We start from the raw sequence: 18,249 nt of genomic DNA on the forward strand, positions 1-18,249 counted from the left end.
TCGGAGTAGACTTTTGCTTTTTTATGAGAAAGCCCAAGGAAAAGCTTTATGAAAGCTCATGGAACCATCAATTTCAGAAGCCCAGTCAGTCAGTAGACAAGGCTTTAGAAAAATTGTGTAAATTTGATCGGTATACATGCAAACCGCATTTGAGAGAGAGAAGACACGGCGAAGTACTGTTTGTGGGTCTCCTCAGTTTGGGGATATGTTTTTAGTTTATTAAATATTTACTTTGATAAACTAAGTACTGAATTCCAGTGCATTCCCGTTAGTTGATTTGTGTCATATTGTAATGTGCAAGTAGCAGCCGACATGAAAAACTATAAAAAAAATTTTAAATTCATTGTCCATGTAGTTTTTCACTAACCTTTTGAGTGTCCATTTTACTTGGTCACTTTCTTGTTGAAATTTAGTGCACTATTAAACCGAATAGCGGAATAAAGCAGGCTGTTGGTAATAAAAAAAGAGATAAAAATAACAATTCAGATAAGTGAATGAAAGTTGAAATTCCAAGCGACTACAAGCACTTATCAAATCTCCGATAATTTGAGATTTTATGATTGTGGCAAAATAAAAAATAAAAATTATATGTGTAGAAGTGAAGAAGAGACTACATTTTTTATGCCCAGTGGTTGGTTATATCATCTCTGTAGAGCGAGTTTTACTTCTGGACTTAAATAGGAGTTGGTGGAGGTCATGACTGGCATATGTACTCATAGTAGGTAGGTAGATGAAATGGTTGAAGTACCACTCCGGCATTCGTCAAGTAGAACTAAAGGGCCGTTCTGACACCATTATGAGACCTCCAACAGGCAGATACCTACAACCAGCCAGAGTTGTTGATATAGTGCAGAAGGTTGATGGGATTTAGGTTGGCGCACTGCCCCAGGCTATCGAAGAAAGGGGCACCAAGTGATATTAATCGTCTAACTGCCAAGACCAGACATTTACAGAGAAAGCTTCCAACAGTCTCCATCTCTGAAAGGTCCTCACAGCTTCTGCAATGGGAGTTAAATGGTTACCCTAGTTTTTCCACGTGTGTTCCGATCGTGTAATGGCCGGTGAATACAGCTACGGGTGTGAAAATTGAATCGTGTGGTATTTTCAAGACCTTCTGAGTCCTACGTCTATTGTACTGTGGCCAAAGAGTTTTCGAAATAGCACAAGAGGAAGAAAAAGAGGAGGCATTCGTGTGAAAAACGTTAGTTTTTATGATAAATTTTTTAAGTTTCAGCATATTACATGAAAAACATGTGAAAGTTTACTTTTTAACATGTACGTATTAATTTTTTTCTACTTGTTTTGCTAGCCGCTGCAAGAGATCGTAATATTTTCTTATCGCTCTTAGTTCGCTGGATAGCTGCTGAATGCTTAAATATATTCCTCCGCCGTGCATATGGAGGCGGTAAGCCGGGTCAGTCCGCATAAAAAGCTTTATTGTAATAAAACACCACCTATTTGAAAGCTTGAATATTGAGTACCACGAAACACCCCAAAATATAACTTTATCTAGAACTTTTTTTGACTACCTGAAAAATCGCCATTACGAATTTTTGATACTTATAATATCTCAAAATGTTAACAGCCTGTTTATTTTTAAACTTAAGAGGTGCTCATCTGGGGCAAGAATTTTGTGATTCCTTGAGGGCATTGATGGTTTGCAAAACAAAAACAAAAAATAATAATTGGGTGCCACAAGTGAGTACAAAACGTCACTTGTGATATGGTATCTTGAAGACATTTTTAAACCGTATGGCATATCAAGTGCACCGAGTTTGACCTTTGATCTTCCCACCCTGATAATAACGCTGAAATCCCTCTAACAACAAATGCTGAAGTAAGTGAAGAAATTACAAATTATCAGCGAAATTTCTCAAAATATTATATCAAGGAAAACAAAAACTACCTGTATGAATGCCACTTTCAAATTAAAATAGATTCTCATCTACTAGGAAACAGCTAAGGTGATCATGTTTATCAAGCCAGGAGAACCAACACACGATGTAACATTATACTGGCCCATATCTTTCTTGCCTATGACTTCAAAATTAATGGAAAACTTACATGCTAAGCGTCTCAATCACATGATTGAACAGAGAAATAAATTCCTAAGCACCAATTTGGTTTTCGCGCAAAGAATTTAACCATCAACGAAGTCCACAGACCAACTCGAATAATTGAAAACGCCTTTGAAGAAAAAAAGGTATGCTCCGCCGTCTTTCCTGACGTGACGCCTTCGACTAAGTATGCCACGGTGTTCTTTTCAATAAGATTAACGGTAACAACACAATATTACAACCTACTAAAATCATATTTGTCAGATCATTTTTTTCGAATCAAATGCCTTGCGACTTACCCATTAAGCAGAAATGCATCACAGCATGGTGAGGGCCTTGATTTATAAAAAAATCCATTTAGAGGGTATAACTCTGAGAACAAGGCTTCACTATATAGAAACTGATAAGAAACAATAGTGATGAGGGAAATACAATAATTTTTGAGATGTCTGCCAGACTATATGGCTTTTACAAATTGACAGTAAAACCAAAGTTATACAAATACCCATTCCGATGGTTGTTAGGGTGGTCCCAATTTTTTTTTCTTTCGTGTTACTTCTTTTAAAGCTTACGAAGCCAATTGACGTCAAATGCAAAAGTTATAAAAAAATTTCAATTTCGATGGTTGTTAGGGTGATCCTAAACTTTTTTTCTTCCGCCTAACTTTTTTTAATGCTAACGCAGAGGATTTTTTTATGATCTTTTTTGAAAAAAAAATATTGCATTTAGAGGGGCATATATCTGAGTGTTGAGAAATACCTTAGAGGAAAATATAATAATCTTTGAGATATCTGCAACACTGTATGCCCTTAATAAACTGGCATTTTTTGTTTATTTAGTTTTTTTTTAAGTTTAAGTGGAAAATATCTCGAAGCAAAATGAAAATTTGTTAATGATCACCCTGAAAACGCCATGTTGGATTTTGTGATTTGTTTTTTGGGGTTGGGTGAAAAATAAGTTCGCACCATACAGTAACCGTCGCTATTAAACGTGTGGTGATTCCACTAAAAACAATTAAAACACCGGGACTGCTTCCTCATTGCTGCGTTCCGGTTCGCCTGTTTTGAAACACGTAAGGCTTATTGTTCTTCAGTATAACTTTCAATTGCACGCCTCGTTTTCGGATAATATCCGGAACGAAATTTGTGACGGCATTTCATTTTTCTTCACCTTACATCATTTTCTCGATTATTTCTTCGGGTGCACACACACCAATCTGTATCTCCATAAATGCAATTTCGTAGGTTCACCCCTCCCATTCCCCACAAATTCTTTCGAGAAGACTCGTGTCCGGACAAGAACTGTGTGAGGTAATGGTTAACTTCATCCTGCTTTCTTTCTACTCACTTTTTTAGATCGCTGTCCAGCTATTGTACCGTTGAGAGTTCCATTGCGTCTCCCAAAATGTGAGTGTTTGAATTCGAATGTCGGAGAAGAATGGTCCTGAAATTCCTGATGTTTTTAGCTTCCATCTCCGTTTGTGCTCTTGTGCCAGAAGATCTGTATGGATGATAACTAAACCCGCTAAGTAGCTATAACTTTTTATTTGTTGAAGTAATAATTGCTTTGGATGTACAACGTAGTAGTTCTGCCAACTTTAACGTATTGCTCCCTGGTTTGGTGGCAAGCTGTTCGGGCTATACTATCACTAAATTGGGGAGTGTGCAAAGGACTGTATGTATTGGCATCACCGAGGCATGTAGGACGTGCCCATGTGCTGCCCTGAATATTCTTTTGCACTTACTTCCCATCGACTTTTTCGTTCTTTCCATCGCAGCTCAAAGTGCAATCAGGTTAAAGGAAGTTGGCCTATGGAGGCAATCTCTCAAGGGACATAGTGGCATTTTTGGTCCAAGCGGAGTTTTCTCCACCCATATTCCACCAAGGGAGGAGTGGACCGGGGGCAACACTTGGGGACAGAGTCTAGTTAACCTGTTCAGGGATGGATCGAAGCTGGACGGTAGGGTTGGAGGGGTAGTAATCTGCAAAGAGCTCCCAATCAAACTCAAATTCAGGCTACCGGATCACTGCAGTGTGTTACAGAAGCAGCTGACTGGCTACTTACTTGCGTAATAACTGTTGAGAAGGTAAACATTCACTCCGATAGCCAAGCGGCAATTCGGGCCCTAGGCTCTATTATGGTGTATTCGAAACTGGTCAGGGAATGCCTGGTCTCTCTCTCGACTGCATAAGAATTCTTCGATATAAACATAATTTTGGTACCTGGTCACAGAGGCATTGCTGGAAACTGCGAAGCCAACGAGCTGGCCAAACAAGGGACCTGTGAAGTAGTGTGCCCGCGAAAGGATAGGATCGGGATCCCCTGGACAACCTGCGCTCTACTCCTGGAGGGATGGGCTTTGAACCAATTCAGCGCTGCGGAGCGCTGGGCAAGTACACGAACGTGTAAGGTCACGAAGTCCTTCTGAACACGTTTGGATAGGAGGCGTTCGAGGGATATTCTGAGGATGACATAATCTCATCTCTCAAATTTCGTGGGCATCCTCACGGGGCACTGTCCTCGGGGTATACATGCCGTGAGACTCGGAATTGCTTCGAGTCATTTTTGCGTCAGCTGTATGGAGGATGAGGTGGAATCATCTCAGCACCTGCTCCTTAGCTGCCCAGCTCTCGAGGGACTAAGATTCATGTATCTTGGTTCTCACTTCTTTTCTGCGCTTGCTGATATAGCAGGTATTGAAAGCAATAATCTGATGAACTTCATCAGCAGCATAAAGAGGTTAACACAACTGTAGACTAGCCCACAAACACTCAAACCTCCTTTCCGTTTCGTTCGTTTTGCTTCACCTGTTTTTCCCCTCTTGCAATGGTATCACAAAAGATGAACCAAACTTCTTTCGTCCAAGTGGGCCCACTCTCTGGGCAACCATCACTACCTAACCTAACCTAGCATTTTTGGGCAGTTAACACCGCATTTTTTTGAACTTCGGACATCTCTTTCGGTTCACAAACTGGAGTTTAAGGGTCATGCTAAGGCCATCCTGCGTACTTGGAATGAGGGAAGAATCTGCACCGAAGCTGGTACTTCTGTCTTCCCTGACGGTTCTGGAATCGGGAGTCGGAGCTGAGGTTTTCCCTAAATGAGTAAATTTATCTAGTTATTTCCTATTACCGTGTGTTTTCAGGCAGAAGTTTATGCGATCCTACAGGCATACAAAATCTTTAGCGAACGAGGAGGTAAGGGAGATATTAACATTTTTTCCGGTATTCAAGCCGCGTTCAAGGCTCTAACGGTGCAGTTCCAAACTAGTCAACTCCTGTAAGGCGTTGATCAAATCTCTTGAGTGTGCAGATAACATTACCCTGATCTGAGTTCCAGGACATAGGAACATAGAGGAAAACGAAATTGCTGACGAGCTTGCCACAAAGGGGAGTGAATTGGTCTTAGAAACCTTTTACCAGGTCATCTGCATCCCCGTGACTGTTACTAAAAGAGAATTGGACAAATTATTTTTAAGGAAAGGGCAGAAGTGATGTAAATCCATTTCTTCCTGTTCTATTTCGAAAACTTAGAAAGACTCAGAATGTCCTGAGGACTCCACGCCATTCAATTTTCGAACTTCTAGCTGTGTCGCGGAAAAGCTAGGTTTAGCATTTAACGCCTGTTGCAAAAGCTATAGGGATCTTTCAGTGTTGGACACTTTCTCCATAAATATCTGGAATTGTCAGCCAGACGCCTTTTCATTACGTCATTACATCAACAACTCTGGCATTTTCTTTAAGGTGGTCTAATTCTGAGGACAAGACTTCACTTTGCTAATGCATTGTGTGTTTTGTAAATTTTTTTTTCTGTTTCGAGATACGCTCCACTTTCAAACTTGTTTGATCGGCTCTAGTAAGCATTCAAAGCAATTTTGTGGCAAAATTTTGCTTTTTTAGCTGAAAAATTCAAATGAACTTACTTTTTCTGTTATCCAACGAAATGCCTGTAGGTAAGAGTATACAAAAAAATCCGCACCGCGTCGCTTTTTTTACTCCTACATATGTGGGTGCTACATACATACGTTTGCCACCGTCGTCTGAGTGGCAACGCAGGATTTAACGTGTTTACACGAAATTGTGCTCGCTTGAAGCTCTAAAGTAAATTTGTTTGCTCGATGCGGGTCATTAGAATACAAAAGCAGCACAAACACGGCGCCAGTGGTAAAATGGCTGAATGGTTATGTAAAAGCTTTGCCACACAGCTTCAGAAAAAACCAATATTAAATATGTATCTGTGCGTGTGTGTGTTATGCATGTGCGAGTGTGTGCAAGGATTAAGCAGCTGGAATGTCTGGCTATAAAACGTTTTAAAGTTTTGTTTTTTATTGACTCTACTGGCAGATTGCACTGCAGTTCATTGAGCGTCTGGTGTGGATTAAACCAAGAAAAATATTTATGTTATTCACTTTTCTCACATACGAGTCTACCTATATTTTTATTAACTTTTGAGGCGCACAATCAATGGTAAGGCATAATCAATGACCAAACTTTACGTGTGTGTGTGTGTGCGTCTATTTTCTCTTGGGGTCTGAGCTGTGCTTAATGTTTGCGGCTAGGCAACTGTCTGTTCGCAATGTCCTTCAACTTGACTCTATGTGTGTAGGCGTGCACATTCATAGCTTTGTAATCAACTTTGTGTGCGGGTGCTGGTGTGGGTAGCGTCTACACCGAAAATATGTTGCACATTACGTGCAGTGACTACCAAATGACTCAGAATATATGTTTGCCTGCTATTTAATATATTTATGTACGTCATTAGCTGCTATGTTGAACTTTTCCAAAGTCGTGTCAGCAGGCTGCCAACAGGCTTGAGATAATGGCAGAGCTTTCAGCTGCATGTCATTTATGCTTGCCGTGGTTGCGGACAAACTTTTTTTATCACGTTTATTTTTAAATAAAATTGTTCGTGCTTTTTTTCAAGCCAACGATTAACTATGAAGTTCTAGGCAAACTTTGGAAAAATTTAAAATAACTTTTTGATATGAATACTGTCGCTTGGTGTTTGTCGCAATAGTTTTTATTGGCATGCTTTGGTTAGAAGCCACCATAGCCGAAAGTGTTGGTATGTAACTAACATTCGGGAGGGCGACGGCTCGAATCCCCGTGCATGAATCATCAAATGATAGAAAAAGTGGTCACACATCGGTAGACAATGGCAAAACTTCCAAATGTATTTCCGCCATAAAACTGTAGGGTCTTCCATTTATGGAATAACATCAAGACGCACATCAAGTGTACGCGTCAATTATTTATTGGGTATGGGAATAAGTTTCCGCCCTCGTAAAGGAGGTGTCGCTGCTGATACTATTTTTGTGTTCGCTCTAGTAATATACTGCTGATTTGAAGGTGTATGGTATATGTAACGCCCCGATCGCAGTGGTTGACATTCGTTTGAAGCGTAAAGATAATTTTTTATCTGACGTGAAAATTGTCTACGTTTCGCCCGGGAAAACAGTATTTGCGGGAGGTCATGATCCATTAGTACCTCTTAAAGAAAAGAGCAACTGAAACGCGGCGTATATTGATCAATATTTACGGTAATCACGGTCCATCAAATTCAACTTTTAAAGAGTGATTTCGACGCTTCCAAAGTGTCAATTTCGACGTAAGCGAAAAAGACCGCAAAGGGGCACCAACAAAATTCGAAGATACTCAACTAGAACAATTATTGGATGAGGACGCATGTCGAACCCTTAATGACATGTCTAAAGAGTTGGACGTTGACAGATCAACTGTCGGTAAACGTTTGCACGCGATTGGAATGCCACATCAATTGAAGGAGAGGGATAGCGAGAGATGTTTGGTGACATGTGGGGTGAACGGCAGAAAATAAAAGGTTTTATTGTTGATATGATAACCCTAAGCGTCGAAAATGTGGGAGCCATGCTTCAAGGGATATGTTGTGCATCTGGTGTGATCAGAAGGGTTGAATCTATTATGAACTCCTTAAACGATCTGAAACCATCACTGGCGATCGTTACCGACTGCAGCTAATGCGTTTGAATCGAGCTTTCAAAGAAAAGCGAACGAAATGCGACGGTAGACATGATAAACTGATTTTGCTACATGATAATGCCACGCTACTCGTTGCTAAATCGATTCAAAAATATTAAGAGGGACTGAATTTGGAAATATTGCCCCACCCGCCGTATTCGCCATACATACTTCACATAAAATCATTTATTATTCGTAACTTTGGCTAAGAAAAGACGAAACTTATTTTCATGCCACATGCACACTACTATGGAACCTTACCTGTATGTGGGACGGTGTACTTAGACTAGAAATGCCTCCTAGTATGAAAGTCATTGGATTCGCGGATGATATCGCGGTGGTAATAGTAACAATACACATTTAAGAAATTGAGAAGATCGCCAGCTAATCAGTAAGTAGAACTAAGGCTAGGTTGCCATCTATTGCCCTGGAATTAGCTGAGCACAAAACCGATGTGGTTCTAATACGCAGCAGGAAGGCAGTAAAATTCATGAAAGTACAAGTTGGGATTGTAAATATCAATTCAAAACTCACCATTAAATACCTAGAGGTGATGATTGATAGTCGTCTAAACTTTCAAACGCTCCTAGAATATATAACGCTGTGAATGCAGTCCTGTCTGACACGAACGGTGGCCAAACAATGGTGGCTCTAGTCATAGCACAAGAATACTATATAGTAGAGTTGTCAGCTCGGTCCTTTTGTATGCGGCATCGATTTGGGCTCATGCAATGAACATAAATAGCCACGCAAAAAAGCTAATATCGGCTATGCGCTTTGCGGACTATCTGCGGCTTCCGCATAATTTGTGATGACGATTCCTTCACCATTGTTAGACTATTCCCCGTTAACATTTTGGCTAAAGAAACGCAGAGATTATTTATAAGGCTATCCAAAGCTAACGATAGAGCAATACGTAAAGAAATCGCTGGAGAAAATAGGCGCCGCTCTATTACCCATTGGCAGAACCCGTGGAACAGGTCACTCAAGGGTAGATGGGCGCATGAGTTAATACTCACCCTTACATCGTGGTTAGAAAGAGAAGACGACTACCACCAACGCAATTCATTTCAGGAAACGGGGAATTAGAAATATCTCCATTTGGCAATGACTGTTTTCCAAGTTGCTTATAATATTGTTAAAGTACTATTAAAAGTTCTTAGTCTTACTATGTACTATTTATATAAACAAATAAATAAATAAATGAATAAATAAATAAACTGTCTAATCTGCACGGAGTGGGAAGAAGATGTTGAACACGTTTTGATCCAATGCCTGCGGGAGCATAGCGTAATCTTTAAATTCTTAAACGGGAAAAATATTCTAGACGTATGTTGAAGTTAGCTATTATTTAGCAAATAATTTGTGCGCACTTAACACAGGAGTTCCGTAGACGTCAACAATAATTAGGAGCTGATACTGAGAGTTTCTTCTTCACGGGCGTCATACCAGAAAGAAAGTCTACGCTCCTTTAAGCGTATAGGAAAAAGTAGCCTGAAAAACGTTTTTAAGTTTTTTAAAACTATTTTTTTTATTGTTATATAATATAGCAACATTTTTTGCATTCTTCTATAATATAGCAACATTAAACTGTTAAATATTCATTTTATATTACACCTGGAAGCTGGAAGCTTCAAATTTGATATGCCAGCCTCCCTGATTGGGATTAATTAAAGGTGTTAATATAAATTCACATGCAAATATGTCTAATTTCCCTTTATTAGATTTATAAAATTGTAATTTGTAACTTTTATAGGCCATTACATTTTAACATAGTTTTATAGTTAATTAAATTTTAATATTGTATAATCAAAGGCAAGTAGCTCAAAATGCATGCTGATTTTTAATAATATTTCCCCCTTCAATTGTGGAACATCATTAAGGAGCACATCACAAATAGAAGGAGAAGCTCAGCCAAACACCCAATAAAGGGTGTAAGCGCCAATTATATTAGTTTGGGGGGAAAAATCTATTATTTTCTCGGTAGATGGCTATAGTAGCCGATATCTCGTAAAGCATCGATCAAAATTTACACTTTTTGTTCTTTGTCAAAGTGACATTTCACACTAAAAAATTCGTTTGCTGTTTTTTGTTTGTCCATTCAGTTGTGGGTTACAGAGTGTTAACAATGGAAGTCAAAAAAGGTAAACTTCGGTTCATTTTACAGTTTTTGTTTGATAAAGGCGAAAATACAAGCCAGGTGTAATGCTGCTGAAACTGTAAATGGTGTTTATGGTGCGAATACTCTAATTACATTTACGTGCAATTTAGGCTTCGTCGATGCCGTTCAGGAATTTTTTATGTAAAAAAAAAAATGTCGATAATAATGTCGAAAATGCCGATAAAATCATAGAAATTATCGTACTTGACCATCATATTAGTAGTCCTAGCATAACCCTGGGGCAGTTTTACACCATTTGCGAAAAAATTTTACGCAAAAGTTATGGATTTCGTTTACCACGTACTTCAAATTTGAACTTTAGACCAAAGATAAAATAAGACTGCGTATCCGACTTTTTCAAAATTCTGTTTAGAGCATTTTCAAATTTGTCGATTTTTGATAAATCTTGTACGAAGTTTAAAACTTTAGTTTTTATGATTTCTGTTGTACAAAAAAGTTGTGTATAAAAATTTTTTTTGGGAAAAGTAAAAAAGAATTTGAAAAGAAGTCCACACTGATCAAAATGTTGTGGTACTACAGTATATATACGGGCTGTTTAAAAATACGAAAAAAAAATTTAATAAAGGGTCTTTCAAAAGTGGTGCCTAGATGTTAGTAGTGAATATCTAATTTCTAGACGATACCGTTTTTATGTCATTTGTGATATATGTCAAGCACACAGATATCTAATTTCACTCGATAGAATGACGCGTTTTGAAATTATTCCAACTTTTTATCAAAATTGTCGATCTTTAAGTACAACATATCGCAAAATTCGTAATTTTTTTTGGAAAAATAATCATCGAAATGAGTCTATAATTCAAAGATGGATAAAAAACCTTTAAGAAACTGGTTTTGGTGAAGGTAGAAAAGGGACTGGCAGAGCAAATACTGGACCTTCTGTTGAGAATATTGCTGCTGTAGCGAAAAGTGTTGCTGATCAACCAACCTTCAGCATCGATATCCCGACGTTCTCAGCAATTAGGCATTCAGGAATTGACTATTTGGAGAATTTTTTATCTGTAAACGAGCTCTCGGTGGACATTTAAACGATGCCATTTTTCACATATAACTGTTTGGTGTTGAATAAAAATAGTTAAACCTGAAAGAATCAGAGTTTTTACATGTTTTGAATGCATTTTTAACTTAAATACGTATTATCAAATATATGTACAATATATGAGTATATACATACATATATGAATTTTAATATAAAAGTATAAATTAATTACAAAACTGAGTTGAATATTGTTTGAAATGAAAAATGTTTGAGGTAAGTTAGGTTATGTTAACCCGGCAGGCATTAGGCCACCTGACCTTTATTAAGATTTAAATCAAACATCACCTAGGATGTCAACGCTTTTAGCAAACCTAAGCAGCGCAGGAGTATCTATATTTGAGATACCCTCCAGACGCTCTAACTGTGGGGCTTCCAGGCATTTCGAGCGCGTTTTTGATATTGCTGGGGAAAAACACAGAATGTTTGTGGTAGTTTTGACCTGAAACTAAATTTCATTGATGATACAACCTAATTTTTAATGAAGAAAAATAAGTTAATGCTATAAATAATAAGAAGGGGATATCAAATTAAAGATATAAAAACCTTAAGAATAAGAAATTAAACAAATATTTTTAAATCGTGTTGCCACCTAATTCTAAAAAAAATCATAAGCTGATAATAAGTAATAGAATATATGTAGAACGCAAGGTATGTGAGAGACTGGAATGGAATGTATTTTCCAACGGCGTTGCCACGTAATATGTAATGTGATAATTAAAAAAAATTTAATTACCAAATCACATCAAAAAGTAGAATAAGGGTATCGAAAGAGAAGTATTTTAAAAAAATTGCATTTAAACATGTATATGTTTTTGAGTGGCGTTGCCACTTAATTTTTTTAGAGAAAAATAAATTATTAACAAATATTAAAATACGAATGCAATACGACAGCTGCTTAAATATTTTTTGTTATGAAAACATATGCTCGAAAGGAGTTGCCATCTTATTTATAATGAAGAAATTATTTTATTTGAATTGCATTGAATATGAAATTGAAAATGCAAGTTATAGATAAACAACGAAAGGTTTAAAAAAGTCTGAATAACAAAATATTTTTTACGGTGTGGTCACTTGAATTTTAATATTAATAATAGACTAAATTTTTTTATGTTTTATAAAAAGGCGTGGATTTAGGTGGCGTTTTGAAAAACCCTTAACCTACATAAAAGTTCCACTATTCAAATACAAGTTTCTGCAGTTAAATTTATTAGAGTAAAGATATAAAAAAAAATGAAAAAAAAATTTTAATGGCGTTGCCACCTAACTCTAACAAACATTATAAATTAATAACAAATACTAGAATATATGTAGAACGACAAGTATGTGAAAGACCTGAAGAGAAAAAAAATTTCCAAAAGCATTGCCACCTAATATATAATGTGATGATTGGTAAAAAAAATATTTTTACCAAATCACATGAAAAAGTAGAATATGGGTATCTAAAGAGAAGCACACAAAATTATTTAAACATATATATGTTTTGGAGTGGCGCTGCATCAAAAATTAGTTAGAAACAAATATTAAAATGTACCATGAATGCCCCTAATGAGACATAGGACCTCCACAAAACGGTACCAATGGTCACGATCCTTCGCGATGACCTCGACTTCTTTGAAAGATTTCGATGCAGCCATAAGTTCTTTTTCGAGAGTTCTCTTCCAAGTGCACCTAGAGAGCGTCCTTTTCTTCTACTGACTTGCAGTTTCCAATTGAGTGCTTGTCTGCTTATTTTTGTGGGAGTATGGTCTTCGAGGCGGCCGCCGTAGCCGAATGGGTTGGTGCGTGATTACCATTCACAAAGAGGTCGTTGGTTCGAATCTCGGTGAAAGCAAAATTATTAAAAACATTTATCTAATAGCGGTCGCCCCTCGGCAGGCAATGGTAAACATCCGAGTGTATTTCTGCATTCAAAAAGCTCCTCATAAAAATATCTGCCGTTCGGAGTCGGCTTGAAACTGTAGGTCCCTCCATTTGTGGAACAACATCAAGACGTACACCACAAATAGGAGGAGGAGCTCGGCCAAACACGTAACAGAAGTGTACGCGCCAATTATTTATTTTTTTTTTTTTTTTTTTTTTTTTTTTTTTTTTTATGGTCTTCGAGGAGTATGAACAATCCACCTCCACTTCCTCTGCTTTATTTCAGTCTGGATGAATAGTTGCTTGCAATTCGCTCAAATCTCTTTGTTGTTGATTTTTCTGGGCCACCAAATCCGCAATAAACGTCCTAAACATTTGTTGACAAAAACTTGCAGCTTATTTGCGAGCAAGTCTGTCATGAGCCAGGTCTCACAGCCATACAAAAGAATCGATTTTACAATTGAACTGAAAATACGCAGCTTTAAATGTGTGGAAATCGATGTAGAATTCCATATTTTGTTCAGCTGAGCAAACGCGCTACGAGCTTTGTATGTCGTCTACTGCACCTACGTCCGTAGAAATTACACTACCCAGGTAGGTTAGATAGCCTCATGGAAAATTCTATGCATTCACCAGCTCTTAAAGCGGGCTACTTGAGCAACCAAATTTTCCAAATAATACACCGGCTTAGTGAAATGTCTACTTGCGCATGTGCCACTGGCGACAAATAGCTATTTTGAGCAGCCATCAGTGCTTCCACAAGCAGCTACAATTGCAGCTGTATCCATATATCAATAATCCACTGATGCTCCGACCACACAGAGGATACCAAGGGCAAAGTGCAGAGGGTAAGGCTAGCGGGTATTGCGTTATTTCGCATGCACCTCTTTCCGTCTCTACGAAATGCTCCCTATTTATGCAGCAGTGAAGTGAGAAAATAGCTCTGCTACATCTTAATATGCTCCCACAAGTTTATAAGGCTTTGATTTATGATTATACCCACAGGATATTATGTTATCCTCAATTAAGACTGGTGAAACGACAGAAGTTGCCCCAATGCGAGCACAAGGCCTACGGGAAAGCAAAGCAAAGCAATGAATGCATGTGTATGTATGTACCTCGATAGCAGATAGTGTAAGTAGCACAAGGCGAAATGAGTGGCTATGAATTTTGTTGCTTACGGCAATGATTGGCGGCTTTCATGTGAGATTATGCTTATGTGCCGAAACTTTGTTGGCTCCTATTGCAGGACTAATGCATGTATGTGCATATGTATAAGCATTAATACATTTTAATATTACATAAAGGAAAACTATGTGTACATGTTTGAATAAAAGAATCCTTTGTATTGCTTAGATTATTTACGATTCTGCTGATTTGGTAATTTCGTTTGGTGCCAAAAGCAATCAGTACCGAGCTTTTGTTCGAAAGAGGTATGCAGCAGAATACAAAAGGTTAGAAAGGCACAAAATCCAAAAAAAGAAGAAAACAACAAAAAGCGGGATTACTGGCATACGATTTCAGTGCCCTTTTTGTCATTCCCTTGCTAAACTAATGAACTAAGTAATAAAAGTCGTCGCACTGCTTTGTTGCTTCTATTACAATAAATTGGCTATTTAAAAAGCTTAGTGCTGTTGATTAAGTAAGCAGGGCTCTAATGCTTAAGCAGCTTAGTGTAGTTAGCATTATGTTTTTCTTCTTCGCAGCGCTTAGTTACTTTAACTTGCTTCCGCAGTACGCGTTGGGGCCAAAGTGTTAAACTGAACCATTTCCGAGTGCAGTTTGTTTGTTCGAAAGTTAATGCGTTAATTATGTGCACAATTACGCTGAAGATGCTCGGGCTGCTTCCATATTTCTATATAAATGCATAACCTGCAGTGAAAAGACAAAGTTCTGATCAAATTTTCTAGTGCATGAGCTGGTATTTGATAGAGGTCAAACTAGTTCGAGAGTGACCACAATTTTACTAAACGAGAGGTGTATGCAAAAATGAAGATGAGGAGAATTTGAATAACAATGAAGATACGAGTGGCCGAAAAACTTGATTAAGAGGATCTTGAGATGCTGGCCAATAGGGAAAACGCCCGAAAATTTTTCTACCAGAAAGTTCGGTGGATTACAGAAAGTTTCAAGACCGGGGCGTTTTCCTGTAAAAACAAAGGTGGCGATCTGGTGATTGACACTCAGAGCATCCTTAAATTATTGAGGAAACACTTCTCAAACCTGCTAAATAGTGACATCTGCGCCTATCACAGAAAATGTGAAGATCCCGATACCCCCAACCGTCGTCAACGGAATTGTCGTTCCGCTACGTGACTATGACGAGGTGAAAATAGCGATAACGCGGCTAAAGAACAACAAAGCCGTGGGCGTCGACGGACTGCCGGCTGAGCTATGCATAGCGGCGAGGAGCTGGTAAGGTGCATACATCAGCTCTTTGCAAAATATGGTCGGATGAAAGCATGCCTGCCGATTGGAATTTAAGTGTGCGCTGCCCAATCCATAAGAAGAGTGATTCTGCCATCTGTGCCAATTATCGCGAGATTAGTCTTCTAAATATCCCCTATAAGATTCTAGCGAGCGCTTTGTATGAAAGGCTGAAGCCAACCGTCAACCAACTGATTGGACCTTATCAGTGTGGCTTTAGACCTGGAAAGTCTACCATCGACCAAATATTCACAATATGCCAAGTCGTGGAAAATATCTATAAAAGGAGAATTGACACACACGATCATTTCGTCGACTTCAAAGCTGCATTCGACAATTCGAAAACAAGTTGCTTGTATGCCGCGTTGTCTGAATTTGGTATCCCCGCAAAACTAATACGGCTATGCAAAATGACGTTGCTCAATACCAGTTCCGCCATCAGAATTGACGGCGTAGTAGTTTGGACGATGACAACATCGGATGAAGAATCCCATGGAGTGTTTGAGCGAAAGATTCTGCGGACGATTTTTGGCCCTTTGCGCGCTGGTGACGGAGGGTATTCCAGACGATAGAACGATGAGCTGTATAAGCTTTCCGATGACATAGACATAGCGCAGTGCGCATAACAGATCCAGTGGCTACTTTGGCTGGGTCATATCGTTCGAATAGATACAAACGCTCCGGCTCTGAAAGTACTCGATGCACTGCTAGCTGGTGGTAGCAGAGGAAGAGGAACGCCTCCTTTGCGTTGGAAAGATCAGCTGGAGAAGGACTTGGCTTCACTTGGTGTGTCCAACTGGCGCCGCTTAGCACGAGAAAGAAACGACGTTCCCACGACAATCGGTTCTACGTAATTGGAACGACCCGGATTAATATCCGGCCAAGGACTGTCACTTCAGCAGCATTCCTCGTATATGCACGGGGAATGTTTATGCTGGTAAAACAACAACAACAAGTAAGAAACGACTGGTGTGATGTTTTAAACTCGGCCAATCGCTCAATTGAGAAGAAGAAGAATGAGACGATGAAGATGAAGAATTATACTATAAATAGAATATAAATGTTAGGGAGCCAATCATCTGCAAAGTGATGAAACCATCATAAATATAGCGATAGTTAGTGCCGCAAATCGAAGGGCAAACTACAAGCTAACAAATAATTTAAATGAAATACAAAATGTGATTGAGTAACAAAAATTAAATTTAAATTTCATGATCCCAGTGTTTTAGTGCAAAAAATAATTTGAATTTATATAAAGAAGGCAACCATTGGGTTTCTAAAAAATAATATAAAAAAATATAACAATAAAATACTCCCGAAACATTAATTAATCAGTTGTTATTCACTTTTTCAATTCATCGAAACTGGTGATTCTCGTCACAAGCTGGACCAGTTGTTATGTGTTTATTATTAACCAGTTCTTTCACTGGTATAACACAGACAATGTAAGTTCAGCACTATTCGGTTTAACTGCAGGGTAGCTACTGCTCGCGGTCAGTTGCTAGCTGCAGTGCGCTGAAAAGTATGCAATGCGCGAAAAACTTGCTTGCCCACCAGAGGCAAACAAACTTTTGAGAAGTGAGATAAAGTTTGCATATAATTCTGTATGAATTTAAATATGTATGTATGTATGCATGTATACATGTACTTAGCTCAACTGGCAGGTTCATAAAGTTTATAAAGTTTTACCGCGCTATTGCAACAATGAATTTAATACCTACTCGTTGCTGTACTTTGTGTTGAAATTCTTGCAGCTTTAAAAATATATTAACTTTCCCTTGGCGCATTTTTAAATGTAGCTAATAAAATGCCATGGATTGGGGTGTGCACAAGCACAACAATAGCAACAACTATAAAAAAAATCTACTTTCGACATATTAAACACTTCATAAAAGTCACTCAGTTTAGTAGTTTACAGCCATGGCAAATGCGAGCTTATTGACATTTATTTGATGCAATTTTCATGCATCTTTTCGGTAAGTAGGTACTTGGCACTTGGCAGCTCCTCATGGTTTTGTGAATTTTGATTTTTTACTTTTCCGCATAGCAAATGCCAATACACACATACATATGTACAAGCGAGGACACTGGTGATGATGAAGATTCCATTATGCAAATCAGTATTGGATTTGATGTGTGCAGATGGCTCACTTCGTAGTCACTCAAGCTTACACAGCCACTGACTGGCCATCTGCTGTCTGTTACTATTGACAGTTTCTTACTGAATTAGAGGCGTTTAAAGGTGAAGCCATTGGGTTCAATTGAATAGGGAATTGGAAGGGAATGGCATGCAAATGTGCAGCAAATATTTTGAGCATTTGCAGGGATGTAAATTTTTCGTCGAAGTATAGTTGGGCTGGAAAATTCAAAATGGGTGTGGACAGATATCGGAAGCTGTTTGTGCTTTAAACTCAAATACCATAATAAAATGTACAACATTTTTTCTAAATGGCATCACTCAAAGGCAACTAAGTCGATTGTAATATTTTTATTTTATTTGAACATCATTTTTAGCAGAGTATTGCTACTTATTTGTAATACAAAATAACTAAAAATTATGAATGAAATAATAAAAATAAAATAAATAATAAAATAAATAATAAATAAATAAATAAATAAAAACTAAAACCAAAACCAAATAAATTTGATTTAAACTAGTTATATTTCAAGGATGCTGCCATCTAATT

The sequence above is a fragment of the Anastrepha ludens genome, chromosome 3 (genome assembly GCF_028408465.1).
Source record: "Anastrepha ludens isolate Willacy chromosome 3, idAnaLude1.1, whole genome shotgun sequence".
Taxonomy (NCBI): domain Eukaryota; kingdom Metazoa; phylum Arthropoda; class Insecta; order Diptera; family Tephritidae; genus Anastrepha; species Anastrepha ludens.